General features: G+C 56.3%; 1 protein-coding gene; it reads left to right on the top strand.

The window, feature by feature from the left end:
- LOC142243695 (uncharacterized) overlaps positions 1 to 15,976 on the top strand; it is a 541,000-nt gene that overhangs the window by 180,520 nt on the left and 344,504 nt on the right.

Here is a 15,976-nt window from a genome sequence, read left to right as displayed (position 1 = left end):
AGCGTGGGGGAAGGAAAAGAGAGCACGGGGGGAGGAAAAGAGAGGGGGAGGAAAAGAGAGCGCGGGGGGAGGAAAAGAGAGCGCGGGGGGAGGAAAAGAGAGCGAGCTGGGGGGAGGAAGAGAGAGCGAGCGGGGGGGAGGAAAAGAGAGCGGGCGGGGGGAAAGAGAGCGAGCGGGGGGAGAAGAAAGCGAGGGGGGGAGAAGAGAGAGGGGGGGAGAAGAGAGAGAGGGGAGAAGAGAAAGAGGGGAGAAGAGAGAGAGGGGGGAGAAGAGAGAGAGGGGGGGGAGAAGAGTGGGGGGAGAGAAGAGAGTGGGGAAAGAAGAGGGGGGGGGGCAGAGGTGCTCTGTCACCAACTGTCTCCACTCTGTGACTTGTGGTGCAGGTGACAGAGTGCAGACAGTTGGTCCCATACAGCAGGACAGATGGCAGAGCACAGCGGTGACATGCCTGTCAGTGTCTTGCTGCGTCCTGCTGTGCTGCTGGGAGGAGCAGATGATCACACTGCCCGACACCGGCCGCTCTCCTGACATCGCAGCAGAGCGGGCGGGTGGACAGTGTGATCACATACTTACGTGCAGGGGGGGATTCAGCTGAAGACCCCCCCCACCTGTACTGCATACTGGCGCCCCGTGCCTCACCATCTGCAGGACGCCGGCTCCACACTGACGTCCTCCGGATCCTCCCCTCGATGCTGAGCTGTGACGTGCGGTAGTCACCGCCCACAGCCCTGTCACTCAATCTGAGTGGTGCCAGCCTCCTCTGACGTACCCGTCCAGTTTGAGAGCCCGGAAATGCCGGGACGTCAGAGGATGCTGGCGGCCACAGCTCCAGGGGGTCATGTGACCGGCACTGAGCGTGCAGCATAGCGCCGCTCAGTGCCAGAAATGGAAACACAAGCCAATGGAGAAAACGCCTAGAAAAGTAAGTAGAACTCCTACAGAAAATAAAAAAAATGGGTGAACCACCCCTTTAAGCTAAACAAGAAAAAGTGCGAGATCATGTTTCTGAGGGGGCCTCGAGGACCAACAGGGGGAAACGCAAGGGAGGGTTGTTTCTGTGGCATCCCTATAGCACAGACTTCAATTAAATACCTGGGAATACATATAGGGAGAACGATGGAATCGATCTACGAGCTAAATTACGGACCATTAATAAGGAAAATTATAACACAAATTAAGGGATGGAAGGGTCTGCCTCTACCACTTCTGGCAAGATGTCACCTGATAAAAATGATGAGCTTTCCTAGATTACTATATCCATTCCAGACAATCCCGTTATTACTAAAACTAAAGGATGTGAATAGACTGAACTCTGCGTATGCGGATTTTGTATGGAGGGGAAGGAAACCCAGAATAAAATTGCGTACACTGATGAAGTCAGCGGAGGAGGGAGGACTTGGCTTCCCAGATGTTCGGGGATATAATCTGGTGTGTATAATGAGGCATGTGTTGGATTGGATGAGAGGGACGAGTAGGCACTCAGACTACGGTATGGAAGCTAAGTATGCATCACCATGGGATTTGACGTCCATTCTACACTCTCCACTGTCCAAGGTGGAAAGGCACATAAGGAGCTCAATCATATTCCGAGACACTATGTTAACCTGGAAATCAGTGAGAAAGAAGCTGAGTCTTTCATGGAAAGTGTCTAAGTACTTGAACCCTTGGGCATCTCCAAACTTCCCCTTGGGAAGAGAAAACAAGCTGTTTATTAGATGGAAAGAGAAGGGCATTAGGTGGGTGAAAGACGTTATGAATGTGGAGGAGAGAAGGTGGATGACAGGCAAAGAAGTGCTAGATAAGTATGACCTCAATAGCTCCCATATTATCCAATATGAACAATTAAAATTTGGCGTGCTTGGAGATTTGAGTGAGCTTGGAAGGGAACTGAACAGAAGTTTGATTGATGAACTTATGGAAGGTGATGTAGCAAGTGTCAATGTCTCTCATATCTACCGAATATTTCGGGGGGTGCTTATATCTGGGGAAGATAGCCGTACCCTAACAGCTTGGGGAAAACAATTGAAAGGACAAGAAGTGGTGGGCACCATATTGAAGGGTTGGGTACAAGTGCGGAAACATGTCACTAATGAGAGATGGAGGGACACTCAATTTAGAATCTTGCATAGGGCTATCTTGGGATTCAATATACCAGGAAGAGATATGCGATGTCCTAAGTGTCAAGAAGAGAAAACAGATATGTTACATGGATTATGGGAATGTAAGAAAATTCAGGGGTTTTGGAATCAAGTTAGGGCATTTGTTAGAGCAACATGGGGAATTTCTAGTGATTTAGAGTTAATGGTGTGGATTTTTCACTCCTTTGAGAAAGGAGTAAGAGGGGGTTCGGAGGCGCAGGGACAGAAAAATTTTGCAATACTACATGACATAGCCATGATAGCCAAACGATGTATCTTAAAACACTGGATACACAGAGAAAGCCCATCCATGAAGGAAGTCATTGGCGAACTACATAACCTATTGAGACTAGAAAAAATGGCAGCGGAAAGGGACAAAGACAGGTTGACAGGCAAGTTTTTTGGGAGATGGAGAAACTTTATTGAACGCCAATTTACCCCGGGAGAAATAAATAATGTGATGACACCTTTTACACACTCAGAGTGGTATCTCTTGAATGATATCCAAGACAACTTGGGTAAATTAAGTATCATCCAGTAGTGGGTTGTGGAGAGCGGAGAAGATGAGCAGACAAGGGTATATCGGGACACGTCAGCAACTTCGGAAATACCTAGGGTTGACACAGGTTTTAACGACTTACCAAAGAGAAGTTTGGAATTTTAAGTTGGGGCAATATCCCCTATTATGTTTTATTCTGTCAGAGGAATGTTCTTCTTTTGTAACCATGAAGGTCTTTATTATGTTTATAAAAATTGAAAAAATTTAATAAAAACATTTGGAAAAAAAAAAAAAGATGTGACCCATTCGCAGGAGGGACCGCGATGGGCACGGACTCAAATCTCCCCATGAACAAATTGGCATAACTTGGTGCGGATCTTGTGGTCGCCGCGCAGCCTCTCATCTGACGACAGGTCGCACCTTCAAAGGTGAAAATAGATCAATATAATGCCATAGATTAGCCGTGATGGAGCGGATCCCTGAATTATCGGACGTCCTGGGGGGCTGAATTTGGGGAATATAATAACAATATGGACATTGGTACTGTTTAATCAATAGAAATCCTTCTCACCTCTATTCCGTGTGCTATGAGTTATAGCAGCTCCAGTAAGATCACGATACTGGCTGAAATAATGGACCGGTTGATCACTTGTCATACGGCCGTAAGAGCTACTGTCACTCACAATCCCATTCACTTCTGCGATATGATCACTTTTATCTGATAAAACATCTTTATCAGCCCCGGATGACAATGTCAGAATTAGGTTGGAGTGACTTCAAGGCTGATTTATGTCGTGGGGTCAGATTGTCTTTCCTTCTAGTTTTGGAGATCGCCCTCATTTCCTTGAGGACTAAATGATGAAATGTGTCTACATGACTCCCCCTATGGTGAATGGGATAAAGGATGAGGGGCCTGTAACCCCCACAAGTTCATAGCTGCCGCCAATATTTGTGTAGATGTTAAGATGAGAATCTTCTCGCTTCTTCTCCTCTCTTGAGGGTTAATTGTGGTAGAAAATGATTAGTATCTAACATGAATCTACAATTGTGATTCCCGGAAGGAAAGAACAAAGGGAGAGACCGTTATCTCGCAGATACTTCACGCTCCGGTGACACGGGTTTGGGTGGAATGACTTCTTCGTCTCGGTTCCTCGGGGTAGCTGATGCTTATATCTGGAGTTTTTGGTTCCTATTTTTTCCCCGGGGCCGGCTTTTGCTTTTAGACACTAACTGGAGTATAACAGGGGCAAGAAAAAAGTGATTTTATTCTTCCATTCTAATGTCTAATTGTAAGATGGGAGAGGAGCAATCGGAGGGGGGAGACCTGGAACGTGTGGTATCAATAAAGCGATTTATAGTGTCGCAGTGTCGGGAACATCCAACCTTTTCTACAGCTCCAAACAGTCACAAAAACAATCATATCAGGACGCCTACAACCAAACCTATCCTGTGTGATACTGTCTGCTGAGCCGTGTATCTAATCCTATCCTGTGTGATACTGTCTGCTGAGCAGTGTATCTAATCCCATCCTGTGTGATACTGTCTGCTGAGCCGTGTATCTAATCCTCTCCTGTGTGATACTGTCTGCTGAGCCGTGTATCTAATCCCACCATGTGTGATACTGTCTGCCGAGCAGTGTATCTAATCCCACCCTGTGTGATACTGTCTGCCGAGCAGTGTATCTAATTCCTTCCTGTGTGATACTGTCTGCTAAACTGTGTAACTAATCCTATCCTGTATGATACTGTCTGCTGAGCCGTGTATCTAATCCCACCCTGTGTGATACTGTCTGCTGAGCTGTGTATCTAATCCCATCCTGTGATACTGTCTGCCGAGCAGTGTATCTAATTCCTTCCTGTGTGATACTGTCTGCTAAACTGTGTATCTAATCCTCTCCTGTGTGATACTGTCTGCTGAGCTGTGTATCTAATTCCTTCCTGTGTGATACTGTCTGCTGAGCCGTGTATCTAATCCTATCCTGTCTGATACTGTCTGCTGAGCCGTGTATCTAATCCTATCCTGTGTGATACTGTCTGCTGAGCCGTGTATCTAATCCTATCCTGTCTGATACTGTCTGCTGAGCCGTGTATCTAATCCTATCCTGTGTGATACTGTCTGCTGAATCCTACTTCGCAGAATAGAAGACGGCTCCAATGGTCCCTGGGAATGGATCAGTCTTCACCCCCAGTGGTCTCTCTATGGTGGACGATCAGGCTGGGGGATGCAGCATGGCAAGGATGGGCCAGGAGACCACCAAGACATTCCTGATGTGTTAGGGGTTAGAGTCCCGCTGGATAGACCAGGGAAGGTGTGATGTGGATTACACTGTCCTCTCGGTCTCCAAGGTGGGATGACGGGGGGGGGGGGGGGGGGGGGGAGCAATTACACCCAGTTTCCAGTAGTCACAAGCTGGATTTCAAAAACAAAGGGAGATTAATAATACACAACAGCATTCCCTCTGCAAGCCCTCCAACATGCAAAATCACCCAGTTCCCTGTGTAATCCCCCCAACATCGCCCCCCACCCAGTGCAAACACTACAACAGTACAACACTGCCTCCTGCCATGTGCAAGCCCCCAAAATTCCCCCTTCCTTATGGAAGCCTCCACAGCACTGTGCTTGCGACTTCAGTGAAATATAAATGACCTGCAGCCCCAGGAGTGACCGGAGCCAAAATCCAGTCAGAGAGGAAAGTTCTATAAATAATGACGAAAAGCGTAATATTCTCCACCTCAGGGTGGGCGCAGTCAGGATCAGGGTGGGCGCAGTCAGGATCAGGGTGGGCGCAGTCAGGATCAGGGTGGGCGCCGTCAGGGTCAGGGTGGGCGCCGTCAGGGTGGGCGCCGTCAGGGTCAGGGTGGGCGCCGTCAGGATCAGGGTGGGCGCCGTCAGGGTCAGGGTGGGCGCAGTCAGGATCAAAATCCGCGCTCTGCACAGGAGAGCTGCACACTGACTGCTGCTTCCTGGTAAAAGATCTGGACTAGTGATGTGTCCGTCGCAAATGATCCGACACAAAGATCCGGCTCCCTGCTGTGACTGACAGGAGCCGGATCCCCAGTGTGAGCCACTAAAAATCTCTAAACAGCTCTTTTTGCCGCTGACACTACGCCCACACGTGGCTAAACTCCGCCTACTCAACAATCTAATTGGTCACTTGTTAGTGGGCGGGGTTTAGAAGCGGATGGGCGGGATTTTGACAGCGTTACTATAATCTTAAATATGTGTTCACCTGGGGTAAACACATTTAATAAGGAGCCAAGAACGATCCAAAAGATCCGGCTCTTTTTGATGGAGAGGAGAGAGGGAGCCGGAGCTCTATCGTGGAGAGGAGAGAGAGAGCCGGAAGAGGAGCTCTATGGTGGAGAGGAGAGAGCCGTAGGAGGAGCTCTACGGAGGAGAGGGGATAGAGAGCTGGAGGAAGAGCTCAATGGTGGAGAGGGGAGAGAGCTGGAGGAGGAGCTCTATGGTGGAAAGGAGAGAGAGCAAGAGGAGGAGCTCTATGGTGGAAAGGAGAGAGAGCCGGAGGAGGAGCTCTATGGTGGAGAGGAGAGAGAGCCGGAGGAGGAGCTCTATGGTGGAGAGGAGAGAGAGCCGGAGGAGGAGCTCTATGGTGGAGAGGGGAGAGAGCCGGAGGAGGAGCTCTATGGTGGAGAGGAGAGAGAGCCGGAGCTCTATGGTGGAGAGGGGAGAGAGCCGGAGGAGGAGCTTCATGGTGGAGAGGAGAGAGAGAGAGCCGGAGGAGGAGCTCTATGGTGGAGAGGAGAGAGAGCCGGAGCCGGAGCTCTATGGTGGAGAGGGGAGAGCCGGAGGAGGAGCTCTATGGTGGAGAGGAGAGGGAGCCGGAGCTCTATGGTGGAGAGGAGAGAGAGCCGGAGGAGGAGCTCTATGGCGGAGAGGAGAGAGAGAGCCGGAGGAGGAGCTCTATTGCGGAGAGGAGAGAGAGCCGGAGGAGGAGCTCTATGGCGGAGAGGAGAGAGAGAGCCGGAGGAGGAGCTCTATGGTGGAGAGGAGAGAGCCGGAGGAGGAGCTCTATGGCGGAGAGGAGAGAGAGAGAGCCGGAGGAGGAGCTCTATGGTGGAGAGGAGAGAGAGCCGGAGGAGGAGCTCTATGGTGAAGAGGAGAGAGAGAGCCGGAGGAGGAGCTCTATGGTGGAGAGGAGAGAGCCGGAGGAGGAGCTCTATGGCGGAGAGGAGAGAGAGAGAGCCGGAGGAGGAGCTCTATTGCGGAGAGGAGAGAGAGCCGGAGGAGGAGCTCTATGGTGAAGAGGAGAGAGAGAGCCGGAGGAGGAGCTCTATGGTGGAGAGGAGAGAGCCGGAAGAGGAGCTCTATGGCGGAGAGGAGAGAGAGAGAGCCGGAGGAGGAGCTCTATGGTGGAGAGGAGAGAGAGCCGGAGGAGGAGCTCTATGGCAGAGAGGAGAGAGAGAGCCGGAGGAGCTCTATGGCGGAGAGGAGAGAGCCGGAGGAGGAGCTCTATGGCGGAGAGGGGAGAGAGCGCCGGAGGAGGAGCTCTATGGTGAAGAGGAGAGAGAGAGCCGGAGGAGGAGCTCTATGGCGAAGAGGAGAGAGAGAGCCGGAGGAGGAGCTCTATGGCGGAGAGGAGAGAGAGAGCCGGAGGAGGAGCTCTATGGTGAAGAGGAGAGAGAGAGACGGAGGAGGAGCTCTATGGTGAAGAGGAGAGAGAGAGCCGGAGGAGCTCTATGGTGGAGAGGAGAGAGAGCGCCGGAGAAGGAGCTCTATGGTGGAGAGGAGAGAGAGCGAAAGGAGGAGCTCTATGGTGGAGAGGAGAGAGAGCTGGAGGAGGAGCTCTATGGTGGAGAGGGGAGTGAGCTGGAGGAGGAGCTCTATGGAGGAGAGGGGAGAGAGAGCAAGAGGAGCTCTATGGTGGAAAGGAGAGAGATCTGGAGGAGCTCTATGGTGTAGAGGAGAGAGCCGGAGGAGGAGCTGTATGGAGGAGAGGAGAGAGCCGGAGGAGGAGCTCTATGGAGGAGAAAGGATAGAGAGCTGGAGGAAGAGCTCAATGGTGGAGAGGGGAGAGAGCCGGAGGAGGAGCTCTATGGAGGAGAGGGGAGAGAGAGCAAGAGGAGGAGCTCTATGGTGGAAAGGAGAGAGAGCTGGAGGAGGAGCTCTATGGTGGAAAGGAGAGAGAAAGCTGGAGGAGCTCTATGGTGGAGAGAGAGAGCTGGAGGAGGAGCTCTATGGTGGAGAGGAGAGAGAGAGCTGGAGGAGGAGCTCTATGGTGGAGAGGGGAGTGAGCTGGAGGAGGAGCTCTATAGAGAGAGGGGAGAGAGCAAGAGGAGAAGCTCTATGGTGGAAAGGAGAGAGAGCTGGAGGAGGAGCTCTATGGTGGAAAGGAGAGAGAGCTGGAGGAGGAGCTCTATGGTGGAAAGGAGAGAGAAAGCTGGAGGAGCTCTATGGTGGAGAGGGGAGTGAGCCGGAGGAAGAGCTCTATGGTGGAGAGGGGAGTGAGCCGGAGGAGGAGCTCTATGGTGGAGAGGAGAGAGAGAGCCGGAGGAGGAGCTCTATGGTGGAGAGGAGAGAGCGCCGGAGGAGCTCTATGGTGGAGAGGAGAGAGAGCCGAAGGAGGAGCTCTATGGTGGAGAGGAGAGAGTGAGCCCGAGGAGGAGCTCTATGGTGGAGAGGAGAGAGACGGAGGAAGAGCTCTATGGCGGAGAGGAGAGAGAGAGCCGGAGGAGGAGCTCTATGGCGGATAGGAGAGAGAGAGCCGGAGGAGGAGCTCTATAGCGGATAGGAGAGAGAGAGCCGGAGGAGCTCTATGGCGGAGAGGAGAGAGAGAGCCGGAGGAGGAGCTCTATGGCGGAGAGGAGAGAGAGAGCTGGAGGAGGAGCTCTATGGCGGAGAGGAGAGAGAGAGCCGGAGGAGGAGCTCTATGGCGGAGAGGAGAGAGAGAGCCGGAGGAGGAGCTCTATGGCGGATAGGAGAGAGAGAGCCGGAGGAGGAGCTCTATAGCGGATAGGAGAGAGAGAGCCGGAGGAGCTCTATGGCGGAGAGGAGAGAGAGAGCGCCGGAGGAGGAGCTCTATGGCGGAAAGGAGAGAGAGCCGGAGGAGGAGCTCTATGGCGGAGAGGAGAGAGAGAGAGCCGGAGGAGGAGCTCTATGGTGGAGAGGGGAGAGAGCCGGAGGAGGAGCTCTATGGTGGAGACGGGAGAGAGCCGGAGGAGGAGCTCTATGGTGGAGAGGAGAGAGAGAGAGAGCCGGAGGAGGAGCTCTATGGCGGAGAGGAGAGAGAGAGCCGGAGGAGGAGCTCTATGGTGGAGAGGAGAGAGCCGGAGGAGGAGCTCTATGGCGGAGAGGAGAGAGAGCCGGAGGAGCTCTATGGCGGAGAGGAGAGAGAGAGCCGGAGGAGGAGCTCTATGGCGGAGAGGAGAGAGAGAGCCGGAAGAGGAGCTCTATGGCGGAGAGGAGAGAGAGCCGGAGGAGGAGCTCTATGGCGGAGAGGAGAGAGAGAGAGCCGGAGGAGGAGCTCTATGGCGGAGAGGAGAGAGAGAGAGCCGGAGGAGGAGCTCTATGGCGGAGAGGAGAGAGAGAGCCGGAGGAGGAGCTCTATGGCGGAGAGGAGAGAGAGAGCCGGAGGAGGAGCTCTATGGTGGAGAGGAGAGAGAGAGCGCCGGAGGAGGAGCTCTATGGTGGAGAGGAGAGAGAGAGCCGGAGGAGGAGCTCTATGGTGGAGAGGAGAGAGAGAGCGCCGGAGGAGCTCTATGGTGGAGAGGAGAGAGAGCCGGAGGAGGAGCTCTATGGTGGAGAGGAGAGAGAGCCGGAGGAGGAGCTCTATGGTGGAGAGGGGAGAGAGCCAGAGGAGGAGCTCTATGGTGGAGAGGAGAGAGAGCCGGAGGAGGAGCTCTATGGTGGAGAGGAGAGAGAGCCGGAGCTCTATGGTGGAGAGGCGAGAGAGCCGGAGGAGGAGCTCTATGGTGGAGAGGAGAGAGAGCCGGAGCTCTATGGTGGAGAGGGGAGAGAGCCGGAGGAGGAGCTTCATGGTGGAGAGGAGAGAGAGAGAGCCGGAGGAGGAGCTCTATGGTGGAGAGGAGAGAGAGCCGGAGCCGGAGCTCTATGGTGGAGAGGGGAGAGCCGGAGGAGGAGCTCTATGGTGGAGAGGAGAGGGAGCCGGAGCTCTATGGTGGAGAGGAGAGAGAGCCGGAGGAGGAGCTCTATGGCGGAGAGGAGAGAGAGAGCCGGAGGAGGAGCTCTATTGCGGAGAGGAGAGAGAGCCGGAGGAGGAGCTCTATGGCGGAGAGGAGAGAGAGAGCCGGAGGAGGAGCTCTATGGTGGAGAGGAGAGAGCCGGAGGAGGAGCTCTATGGCGGAGAGGAGAGAGAGAGAGCCGGAGGAGGAGCTCTATGGTGGAGAGGAGAGAGAGCCGGAGGAGGAGCTCTATGGTGAAGAGGAGAGAGAGAGCCGGAGGAGGAGCTCTATGGTGAAGAGGAGAGAGAGAGCCGGAGGAGGAGCTCTATGGTGGAGAGGAGAGAGCCGGAGGAGGAGCTCTATGGCGGAGAGGAGAGAGAGAGAGCCGGAGGAGGAGCTCTATTGCGGAGAGGAGAGAGAGCCGGAGGAGGAGCTCTATGGTGAAGAGGAGAGAGAGAGCCGGAGGAGGAGCTCTATGGTGGAGAGGAGAGAGCCGGAGGAGGAGCTCTATGGCGGAGAGGAGAGAGAGAGAGCCGGAGGAGGAGCTCTATGGTGGAGAGGAGAGAGAGCCGGAGGAGGAGCTCTATGGCAGAGAGGAGAGAGAGAGAGAGCCGGAGGAGCTCTATGGCGGAGAGGAGAGAGCCGGAGGAGGAGCTCTATGGCGGAGAGGGGAGAGAGCGCCGGAGGAGGAGCTCTATGGTGAAGAGGAGAGAGAGAGCCGGAGGAGGAGCTCTATGGCGAAGAGGAGAGAGAGAGCCGGAGGAGGAGCTCTATGGCGGAGAGGAGAGAGAGAGCCGGAGGAGGAGCTCTATGGTGGAGAGGAGAGAGAGCGCCGGAGGAGGAGCTCTATGGTGAAGAGGAGAGAGAGAGCCGGAGGAGCTCTATGGTGGAGAGGAGAGAGAGCGCCGGAGAAGGAGCTCTATGGTGGAGAGGAGAGAGAGCGAAAAGAGGAGCTCTATGGTGGAGAGGAGAGAGAGCTGGAGGAGGAGCTCTATGGTGGAGAGGGGAGTGAGCTGGAGGAGGAGCTCTATGGAGGAGAGGGGAGAGAGAGCAAGAGGAGCTCTATGGTGGAAAGGAGAGAGATCTGGAGGAGCTCTATGGTGTAGAGGAGAGAGCCGGAGGAGGAGCTGTATGGAGGAGAGGAGAGAGCCGGAGGAGGAGCTCTATGGAGGAGAGGGGATAGAGAGCTGGAGGAAGAGCTCAATGGTGGAGAGGGGAGAGAGCCGGAGGAGGAGCTCTATGGAGGAGAGGGGAGAGAGAGCAAGAGGAGGAGCTCTATGGTGGAAAGGAGAGAGAGCTGGAGGAGGAGCTCTATGGTGGAAAGGAGAGAGAAAGCTGGAGGAGCTCTATGGTGGAGAGAGAGAGCTGGAGGAGGAGCTCTATGGTGGAGAGGAGAGAGAGAGCTGGAGGAGGAGCTCTATGGTGGAGAGGGGAGTGAGCTGGAGGAGGAGCTCTATGGAGAGAGAGGGGAGAGAGCAAGAGGAGAAGCTCTATGGTGGAAAGGAGAGAGAGCTGGAGGAGGAGCTCTATGGTGGAAAGGAGAGAGAAAGCTGGAGGAGCTCTATGGTGGAGAGGGGAGTGAGCCGGAGGAAGAGCTCTATGGTGGAGAGGGGAGTGAGCCGGAGGAGGAGCTCTATGGTGGAGAGGAGAGAGAGAGCCGGAGGAGGAGCTCTATGGTGGAGAGGAGAGAGCGCCGGAGGAGCTCTATGGTGGAGAGGAGAGAGAGCCGGAGGAGGAGCTCTATGGTGGAGAGGAGAGAGTGAGCCCGAGGAGGAGCTCTATGGTGGAGAGGAGAGAGACGGAGGAAGAGCTCTATGGCGGAGAGGAGAGAGAGAGCCGGAGGAGGAGCTCTATGGCGGATAGGAGAGAGAGAGCCGGAGGAGGAGCTCTATGGCGGATAGGAGAGAGAGAGCCGGAGGAGCTCTATGGCGGAGAGGAGAGAGAGAGCCGGAGGAGGAGCTCTATGGCGGAGAGGAGAGAGAGAGCTGGAGGAGGAGCTCTATGGCGGAGAGGAGAGAGAGAGCCGGAGGAGGAGCTCTATGGCGGAGAGGAGAGAGAGAGCCGGAGGAGGAGCTCTATGGCGGAGAGGAGAGAGAGAGCCGGAGGAGGAGCTCTATGGCGGAGAGGAGAGAGAGAGCCGGAGGAGGAGCTCTATGGCGGAGAGGAGAGAGAGAGCCGGAGGAGGAGCTCTATGGCGGAAAGGAGAGAGAGCCGGAGGAGGAGCTCTATGGCGGAGAGGAGAGAGAGCCGGAGGAGGAGCTCTATGGCGGAGAGGAGAGAGAGCCGGAGGAGGAGCTCTATGGAGGAGAGAAGAGAGAGAGCCGGAGGAGGAGCTCTATGGCGGAGAGGAGAGAGAGAGCCGGAGGAGGAGCTCTATGGCGGAGAGGAGAGAGAGAGCCGGAGGAGGAGCTCTATGGTGGAGAGGAGAGAGAGAGCGCCGGAGGAGGAGCTCTATAGTGGAGAGGAGAGAGAGAGCCGGAGGAGGAGCTCTATGGTGGAGAGGAGAGAGTGAGCGCCGGAGGAGCTCTATGGTGGAGAGGAGAGAGAGCCGGAGGAGGAGCTCTATGGTGGAGAGGAGAGAGAGCCGGAGGAGGAGCTCTATGGTGGAGAGGGGAGAGAGCCGGAGGAGGAGCTCTATGGTGGAGAGGAGAGAGAGCCGGAGGAGGAGCTCTATGGTGGAGAGGAGAGAGAGCCGGAGCCGGAGCTCTATGGTGGAGAGGCGAGAGAGCCGGAGGAGGAGCTCTATGGTGGAGAGGAGAGAGAGCCGGAGCTCTATGGTGGAGAGGGGAGAGAGCCGGAGGAGGAGCTTTATGGTGGAGAGGAGAGAGAGAGCCGGAGGAGGAGCTCTATGGTGGAGAGGAGAGAGAGCCGGAGCTCTATGGTGGAGAGGAGAGAGAGCCGGAGCTCTATGGTGGAGAGGGGAGAGCCGGAGGAGGAGCTCTATGGTGGAGAGGAGAGGGAGCCGGAGCTCTATGGTGGAGAGGAGAGAGAGAGCCGGAGGAGGAGCTCTATGGTGGAGAGCAGAGAGAGCTGGAGGAGGAGCTCTATGGCGGAGAGGAGAGAGAGAGCCGGAGGAGGAGCTCTATTGCGGAGAGGAGAGAGAGAGCCGGAGGAGGAGCTCTATGGTGAAGAGGAGAGAGAGAGCCGGAGGAGGAGCTCTATGGTGGAGAGGAGAGAGCCGGAGGAGGAGCTCTATGGCGGAGAGGAGAGAGAGCGAGACGGAGGAGGAGCTCTATGGGGAAGAGGAGAGAGAGCCGGAGGAGGAGCTCTATGGCGGAGAGGAGAGAGAGAGCCGGAGGAGGAGCTCTATGGCGGAGAGGAGAGAGAGAGCCGGAGGAGGAGCTCTATGGCGGAGAGGAGAGAGCCGGAGGAGGAGCTCTATGGCGGAGAGGAGAGAGCCGGAGGAGGAGCTCTATGGCGGAGAGGAGAGAGCCGGAGGAGGAGCTCTATGGCGGAGAGGGGAGAGAGCGCCGGAGGAGGAGCTCTATGGTGAAGAGGAGAGAGAGAGCCGGAGGAGGAGCTCTATGGCGAAGAGGAGTGAGAGAGCCGGAGGAGGAGCTCTATGGCGGAGAGGAGAGAGAGAGCCGGAGGAGGAGCTCTATGGTGGAGAGGAGAGAGAGCACCGGAGGAGGAGCTCTATGGTGAAGAGGAGAGAGAGAGCCGGAGGAGCTCTATGGTGGAGAGGAGAGAGAGAGCCGGAGGAGGAGCTCTATGGCGGAGAGGAGAGAGCCGGAGGAGGAGCTCTATGGTGGAGAGGAGAGAGAGAGCCGGAGGAGGAGCTCTATGGCGGAGAGGGGAGAGAGCCGGAGGAGGAGCTCTATGGCGGAGAGGAGAGAGAGCCGGAGGAGGAGCTCTATGGTGGAGAGGAGAGAGCCGGAGGAGGAGCTCTATGGCGGAGAGGGGAGAGAGCCGGAGGAGGAGCTCTATGGCGGAGAGGAGAGAGAGGCGGAGGAGGAACTCTATGGTGGAGAGGAGAGAGAGAGCCGGAGGAGGAGCTCTATGGTGGAGAGGAGAGCCGGAGGAGGAGCTCTATGGTGGAGAGGGGAGAGAGCCGGAGGAGGAGCTCTATGGTGGAGAGAGCCGGAGGAGGAGCTCTATGGTGGAGAGGAGAGCCGGAGGAGGAGCTCTATTGCGGAGAGGAGAGAGAGAGCCGGAGGAGGAGCTCTATGGTGAAGAGGAGAGAGAGAGCCGGAGGAGGAGCTCTATGGTGGAGAGGAGAGAGCCGGAGGAGGAGCTCTATGGCGGAGAGGAGAGAGAGCGAGCCGGAGGAGGAGCTCTATGGGGAAGAGGAGAGAGAGCCGGAGGAGGAGCTCTATGGCGGAGAGGAGAGAGAGAGCCGGAGGAGGAGCTCTATGGCGGAGAGGAGAGAGAGAGCCGGAGGAGGAGCTCTATGGCGGAGAGGAGAGAGCCGGAGGAGGAGCTCTATGGCGGAGAGGAGAGAGCCGGAGGAGGAGCTCTATGGCGGAGAGGAGAGAGCCGGAGGAGGAGCTCTATGGCGGAGAGGGGAGAGAGCGCCGGAGGAGGAGCTCTATGGTGAAGAGGAGAGAGAGAGCCGGAGGAGGAGCTCTATGGCGAAGAGGAGAGAGAGAGCCGGAGGAGGAGCTCTATGGCGGAGAGGAGAGAGAGAGCCGGAGGAGGAGCTCTATGGTGGAGAGGAGAGAGAGCGCCGGAGGAGGAGCTCTATGGTGAAGAGGAGAGAGAGAGCCGGAGGAGCTCTATGGTGGAGAGGAGAGAGAGAGCCGGAGGAGGAGCTCTATGGCGGAGAGGAGAGAGCCGGAGGAGGAGCTCTATGGTGGAGAGGAGAGAGAGAGCCGGAGGAGGAGCTCTATGGCGGGGAGGGGAGAGAGCCGGAGGAGGAGCTCTATGGCGGAGAGGAGAGAGAGCCGGAGGAGGAGCTCTATGGTGGAGAGGAGAGAGCCGGAGGAGGAGCTCTATGGCGGAGAGGGGAGAGAGCCGGAGGAGGAGCTCTATGGCGGAGAGGAGAGAGAGGCGGAGGAGGAGCTCTATGGTGGAGAGGAGAGAGAGAGCCGGAGGAGGAGCTCTATGGTGGAGAGGAGAGCCGGAGGAGGAGCTCTATGGTGGAGAGGGGAGAGAGCAGGAGGAGGAGCTCTATGGTGGAGAGAGCCGGAGGAGGAGCTCTATGGTGGAGAGGAGAGCCGGAGGAGGAGCTCTATGGTGGAGAGGGGAGAGAGCCGGAGGAGGAGCTCTATGGCGGAGAGGGGAGAGAGGCGGAGGAGGAGCTCTATGGCGGAGAGGGGAGAGAGGCGGAGGAGGAGCTCTATGGCGGAGAGGAGAGGGAGCCGGAGGAGGAGCTCTATGGTGGAGAGGAGAGAGAGCCGGAGGAGGAGCTCTATGGTGGAGAGGAGAGAGAGCCGGAGGAGGAGCTCTATGGTGGAGAGGAGAGAGAGCCGGAGGAGGAGCTCTATGGTGGAGAGGAGAGCCGGAGGAGGAGCTCTATGGTGGAGAGGGGAGAGAGCCAGAGGAGGAGCTCTATGGCGGAGAGGGGAGAGAGCCAGAGGAGGAGCTCTATGGCGGAGAGGAGAGAGAGCCGGAGGAGGAGCTCTATGGCGGAGAGGAGAGAGACGGAGGAGAAGCTCTATGGCGGAGAGGGGAGAGAGCCGGAGGAGAAGCTCTATGGTGGAGAGGAGAGAGCCGGAGGAGGAGCTCTATGGTGGAGAGGAGAGAGCCGGAGGAGGAGCTCTATGGTGGAGAGGAGAGAGAGCCGGAGGAGGAGCTCTATGGTGGAGAGGAGAGAGAGCCGGAGGAGGAGCTCTATGGTGGAGAGGAGAGAGAGCCGGAGGAGGAACTCTATGGTGGAGAGGGGAGAGAGCCGGAGGAGGAGCTCTATGGTGGAGAGGAGAGAGAGAGCCAGAGGAGGAGCTCTATGGTGGAAAGGAGAGAGAGCCGGAGGAGGAGCTCTATGGTGGAGAAGAGAGAGAGAGCCAGAGGAGGAGCTCTATGGTGGAGAGAGAGAGCCGGAGGAGGAGCTCTATGGTGGAGAGGGGAGAGAGCCAGAGGAGGAGCTCTATGGTGGAGAGGGGAGAGAGCCAGAGGAGGAGCTCTATGGTGGAGAGGGGAGAGAGCCAGAGGAGGAGCTCTATGGTGGAGAGGAGAGAGCCGGAGGAGGAGCTCTATGGTGGAGAGGAGAGCCGGAGGAGGAGCTCTATGGTGGAGAGGAGAGAGAGCCGGAGGAGGAGCTC

This window comes from Anomaloglossus baeobatrachus, chromosome 6 (assembly GCF_048569485.1).
Source record: "Anomaloglossus baeobatrachus isolate aAnoBae1 chromosome 6, aAnoBae1.hap1, whole genome shotgun sequence".
Lineage (NCBI taxonomy): Eukaryota > Metazoa > Chordata > Amphibia > Anura > Aromobatidae > Anomaloglossus > Anomaloglossus baeobatrachus.
This window is presented reverse-complemented; position numbering and strand designations above follow the sequence as displayed.